Source organism: Siphateles boraxobius, unplaced genomic scaffold (assembly GCF_051911475.1).
Source record: "Siphateles boraxobius isolate OS27281-9 unplaced genomic scaffold, OSU_SipBor_1 55, whole genome shotgun sequence".
Lineage (NCBI taxonomy): Eukaryota > Metazoa > Chordata > Actinopteri > Cypriniformes > Leuciscidae > Siphateles > Siphateles boraxobius.
This window is the reverse complement of record NW_027509181.1, coordinates 8,427,977-8,434,699: the sequence shown is the minus strand read 5'-3', so window position 1 is coordinate 8,434,699 and position 6,723 is coordinate 8,427,977.

Below are 6,723 nucleotides of genomic sequence, written 5' to 3'. Positions count from 1 at the left end.
CAATTCACATCACAAAGACATTCTGCACATGCAATGCCATCAAAGATTATTATTGTTATTATTATAAAGATGAATTATTCATTTGGTTCATGTCATTCCTATTATTTAAGGTCTTACAATACTTATACTCAAACAGATTGTGACTGGTTCATTTAATCAGGGCAATATCAAATTCCAGCAATATCGCTCTATGCCTGTGTGTGTTTTTTTTTTTTTTTACGGCCTGTTGATTTAGCTCTTCATTATAGGCTTTCAGCCCCCATGATGGCATGTTCTGGTAAAGTTAGCTGCTTACACGGGATGCCTTGAGAACATGTTCAAACAGTTTGAGTGTTGCTTTGGAGCCGTTTTTTCTTTTTTCTCTTTTTTCCCCAAACTGATTAATAGAGTAATTCCTGAGCCAAGAGCTGGATCACCTTTCAGATCATAGACAACAACAGTCTCTCTTCTGTCCAATCGAGTACAAAAATGACTTATGACCATTCAAAGGCATATGCTAATTTATTTTTAATTTAATGCGATTGGCAATTTAAAACAATATTCATTTGATTATATTCCTACTTCCTGTTTCAACATTAAAGGGATAGTCCATCCAAAAATTCCAAAACCAAACAGTTTCTGGTCCTCATTGACTTCCATAGTACAATCTTAACCTGATTATGCATAATAAACCGACAATGCACGTGATCGTGTAAACGCGTTACCCGTTTTCCTTTATCGGAGTAAGGTCATAAACGGCTTGAGCACAGCTAGATTTTTGCCCGTCGTGTAAACACTTTAACCTGCTTTCTTTCGGCTTATTGAAGAGCGCATGTGTGATGTAAGACAGGAAAACGTCCTTACTGTGGATTTAAGCGCATCCAGACAGAGTGAGTATTTTGCAGTAAGGCAGGATGAATGACCCAAAGAATGATAAAAGTGCTCTCATGTCTTGCAGCAGCAGAAGAAGTTTATACAGTCAAAATACTGCATTTGTAACTGCATGAGAGGAGAATGCATGGGCCGTGAGTTTCCCGCTGACATGTTGCAATACTCTTTTCATTTTTTAATGGTTTATGTAACATCACAACCGACATAACAATTGAAATACTCTGAGTCAGATTATTTATTGCGTTTTGACATCACTACTGGGGAAGAACCTGATTTATTAATAAAGACTTGTAAACACCGTCAGGTTATTATTGGTTTGCATGTAAACCCAGACAACGGGTTATTTTTAATAAGCTGATTTTTGTGAGTCATCAGTTCTGGTGTGCATATTAACGTGCTCAATGTTTTTTTTCCTTTTTTTCTTTTTTTAAGTCAAAGGGGACCAGCAACTGTTTGGTTTCCAACATTCTTCATAATACCTTCATTTATGTTCACCAGAAGAAAGAGCTTTATGCAGGTTTAGAGCAACTTGAGGGTGAGTAAATAATCACAGAATTTTCTTTTTTTGGGGGGGGTGGGTCTGGTGTGTACTGTACCTTTAAATATTTAAAAATAGGATAATTCTTGTCATTTGTCTTGTCAATTGTCAAAAAAATATGTATAATACATTTTTATGTTAACATTAACTATTATTACTAATATAATAATAATTTACTGTAAAATAATAATTATAATTTACTGATGGCTAAAGACAATATTAATAATAGGATATTTTGGGGAATGTGAGGTTTTACAGTCATTGAATGAACCATTTCATGACTTTTCTAATATGATCATTCCTGTCAGATCTCAGTTTCTTGAGGTCTTTAACTTTAAAAACGTTACTATTTACTGATGATTTACTATATTTCATATTTTTTTAACTAATTTAATTGATAATTTAATTCACAATCATAAGTTATTATTATACTCATATAAAATAATACTTATTATTATATTTTTTTTACTGATGGCTAATGACAATGTTAATAATAGGATATTTTTGGGAATGTGAGGTTTTACAGTCATTAATGAACCATTTCAAGACTTTAAACGAGACATGCGTGACTGCGTTCCTTTTAATCTAGAGGAGGATGTCACTTTAAGTAAGAATCAATTATGCTTATGTCTGTGTTACAAGATGTGTTACTTTTTTAAATGCAATTTTTGTCTCCAGCGGATGCCGGCAACAATTACGTTTTCATGTGCAAGATACAAATACAATAAAACCTTTCGGTTTACAAAATCAAGCTAATTAGAAACGAGGATACAATTTGCAAGCAAACTATTGTGTGTCTCGCCGAGTGATTAAAAACATTCCTGAACATTTGATGACATGATGATTTATAGCTTTAATCATCCCCAAAATGGCTGGAAGGAGCCCCATGTGCTGCCAGCAGATTTTTTCCCCCACATATTTCACAACAACCCCACTTCAAGCATAAGAAAGCTTTCCTGTTGACACATTGTAATGCAGCCCATCATGCTTTGCTCTTTATTAAATTAAGCAGTACATAAATGGAGGACAATAACAAGGGCAGATGGGCTCTGGGCTTCCAGTTGTTCATTTCGTGGCAGGACCGAAACTCTTTTCCTAAATCTGCCAGATTTCCCCTCTTCACTTTTTCAGGCTGATCTCATTGAAAGTGCTATTAATTGAGAACTAATGCTCTCTTTGTACAAGGCCGCATAGCTGTGGTGCCTGTGAAACCTAATCGGCCAGCGATCAGACGAATGACAGTCTCAGGTTTGCCTACAGAAGAAGGCTTTGTAAAAAATCTGATGGATTAGCCATATCTGTGTGTACATTGTGCCACATGTACACTTTAAAAAAGAAAGGTTCTTTATTGACATCTATGGTTCCATGAGAACCTTTAACATCCATGGAACCCTTTCTATTGCAGAAAAGGTTCTTTATAGACCATGGTGACGTTTTTTGTGGGCGGAGCTTAGGTGGTGGCAGAACGATCCCTCTGGCCGCTTCCCTAACGTTAGTATGGAAGTTTTGTTACGTTGTTCTTTAACAATGACTGGAGAAAATCCGATTTTATCTTAATGTGCAAGGTCACTAACTGTCCAGGACCGCGATTGTTATTTGCAAAAGTTAATTTTAACGGACGGAACCAGATTGGCCGACCCATAGCCGTTACACGCTCACTCGATGATGGATGATCTGACAGGATTAACGTTAACGCTAGGCTACCTCCGGTTGAGTGACCTGACTTCTACACCAATCCGATAGAGAAACTGAGGGCATATAAATCTTTAGATGCCTAGAAATATGTGATGAATGGTCACGTACAAGACTTGTGTGGTACGATCCGCAGTTCTGCCTAGCCAGCGCCAAGAAGACGACAATGTAAAGAGTGACATTACGGTGCAATTTTAACGATGTGAATATTTTCGAGAAATAAAAATTCCAGATACAGCATATTCATTTTTCATTGATTCTTGCACCCAACAACACAACAAGATGACATTTAATAATAATAACAATTTAAGCTCCTTATTATGTAGCCGAATCTGTGCTGGTTTGTATTGGCCGCCTGCAGTTTTCCCTTTGTTTTGCCTACAGCTAGCGCCGTGACGTAACTGTGACGTCGGCTCGAAATTGGTCTATAGTGTAAAAGGTTCTTTAGAATATTAAAATGTTCTTTTAAGAACTGTTCACTGAAAGGTTCTTTGAGGATCCAAAAATGGTTCTTTTTATGGCATCACTGTGAAAACCAACTTTCGGAACCTTTATTTTTAAGAGTAAAAAGTAAAACGCTGATTGTTTTGTATCAGTCGGAGCTTTTGAGAAAAAAAATTTAATAAAATGTCGTGGAGAAAAATGCAATGATTGAACTGCAAAAACGTATGTTAAAAAATAAAAGATTATTGGAGTCCATTGTATAAGAAAATACAATTTCAGACTTTTTACATTAAAACGTTATGTTTAATTCAATGTCGTAAAATTTACTCGCAATTCTGAGTAAATCCTACACCAATTCTTCCCCCATTGTGAAAAGCAGAAATGTTTAAGCTTATCATTTTATAAAATAATTTACATGAATTATTCTGTTAAAACATTTTGAAATATACATCCATCGAAAGGACCTCACTTTATCAGATTATTTAAAAACTATTTTTGTTATGGTAATTATGCCACAGGTGCTTAAATTGCATTGAACCTGAAATATTCTATTAAAGGGATTGTTTTCCAAAAAAAAGGAATGTCGTTGGAGAAAAGCTTATAATTTCATAAAAGCATTTACATTAATTCTTCTTTTAAAACGTGTATTATTTGAGACATATTAGGGTTTTAGGCATTACGTTGTCATGGCAACAAAGTTTTTACATTCATTGTAAGGACCTCACTGTACCCCAGACTTTTTCTAAATACATTTTTATGGTATAATGCCTTAAATGTGCTTAAGTGGTATTTATCCTGTACAATTTTCATAAAGCCATAGTTCACCTGAAAATTAACGTTGTTATGTCCAGGGCCTAAAATAACCTGCCAATGGGCTGTGACTTAAGAAAATGAAGATTTTTTTACCGGTCGTGACACCATTTTTGCAAAAACACATGACACCAACATTTTAGATACCAGTAAAAAAAAAAAAGCAGCACAATTCTCTATTCCAATTTGGATATCACAGCTAAAACTACTAGCGTAACTAATAAAAAAAATAATCAAATTAGAAGCAAATGCACAAATAAATGCAATATAAAGATACAAATTAAATAAACAGTGTTTTTCAGGTAGGCCTGACAGTCGTTTCCAGGTACAGAAATGTAATAAAGTAAGCAAATATAAAATAATACTGCATATCTTCACTGTATAAATGAAACACCCTTTTTAATGAATCCTTATTAAAGTTACAAAAGTTATTTCGTCAAGAGCAGTGAGTAATTTTTTCTTTGTCCTTTGTTGTTTGATTACCATTAAAAACAGACAGTTGCATGAATATTAGGCTCCTGTCACTTTAAGACCTAATTCACAAATGACGGATCGTTACTTTCTCAAACATTTACATTCACTTAAGACATAACCGACTATGTTTACTTGGATACTCGCTATTTTTTTAAATAGTTTTGTGTGAATTTGTCCGCTCAAGTACAAGAAGCCATGAAAGAGAGCTCAGTTTAGTACTGACGCGCTTTCTGGTCGCATGCCTCGGATGTGTGCGCAAACAAATCGTGAGTTTTACATCTTCTTGCGCTTAAATGTTTAAATTGTCAAGGCGTAAACTTTCGTGATGATCCAGTCAACTGTCCCGAGCGCCGCTCACATTCATGCATTGTTAGAATTCATAAATATGTTACCGGGCAACTGGCGAGTGACACCGTTTCAAAAAGTGGAGATGATGTAGTTCCCATTTTGAGACATTTCTTTTTTCTTTTTGATGATTTCAATTATCTGCCAATCTTAATATAACACAGCCCTGAGAACTAAATTGAAATTTTTCCCCCTTTTCCTTCGCCACAGAAACTATATGAGATGTGAAAAAGCCAAGCTGTGTGTTGAAGGCAGCTGTCATTATCCTTTTTTTTTTTTTGCTCTGCTGTCAGGGCTGCCTAGTTTTGGGCATAAAACTCTTAAGGCGATGTAATATACATAGCAATTTTGCTGCATTACAGAGAAAAGAGACAAAGTAAAACATTTTTACAAGTTAAAAGGATAAATTAGGATGGAAATGATTTAAGAGGCAACATTTGGTCTTAGTCCTGGGACCAGATGTTGGATTTTCCTCCAGTGAAAGAAAGTTATAGGGGTTATCCAGAATGCTTGACTGGTAGCCTCTTGGCTTTCCGCACATTCCTAAATTGTCATGTAATTTAAGACCTTGTTTTCATTGCAAAATAGCGCGACACGTTCAATTCGGTGTGGTTACAGTCGTGTTACAGAACTCAAAAATAATGTTTGCATTGTTCGAGGAAACCAGGCGTAATTGCTGTTCTGCGCTGGTGATAAATGTGTCAGATAGCTTTGTTGTGCAGTAAAATTCTTTTAAAGCGAACAGGTTTAGTGCTTTGCCTAGATTGTTTTGTCAGCCCTACACCCATGCAAATGTTTAAGAGCGCTCAGCCTTGTTTGCATTAAGCTCATGACATTTCAACCGCTTTTCCTCGTATCATTTACATAAGAATCGTTCCTCTTTCGAAACCTGAGACTTAAACATGAACAATATGGTTCCTCTTTGTTTCAACAGAACTCAATAATAACAGCAGCCCATTATCTTCAAGTGTAGTTTATATTCATTTGGAGTCCTGGTGGGCGCCATTAATGTTGCTTAGCCTACATAATGAAATTCATCGAGTCTTTTGGGCTCATTGTATAAATCATTCATTTCTCGCTACAGCGCAAGTAAATCAACCCCACCCTATTGTTTCATATGAAAAGAATCATTCTGTTGCTTTAGGGTCGTCTTATCTGGAGAGATACTGTATGTTTACCTGCACTAGTTTCAACTGAAATAAGAAAAAGAACGAGAACAGTTGCAAAGGTCAGGTTTTATTGACAGAACACTTTCAACCAGGAATGTTCGGTGTCACACACGATGTGAAATGAACCGGCGGTCCACATATTAAATGCCATATCCCATAGTTGTTCTTGAATTTCTGCTGTGTAATTATTTGATTCAACTTAATCCACGGGTGTCGAATGGAAGGTCAGGATCCTGCGAGCAGCACTTTAGTCTCATAGATAAGATAAACTAACTCCATTGTGTTTGAATGTGTCCAATAGGTGTGATACCTTTATCTAAGGCTAGGTTGTACACTTAATACTTTATGTTTCCTGCCAATAAAGCCGGGACCTATAAAAAA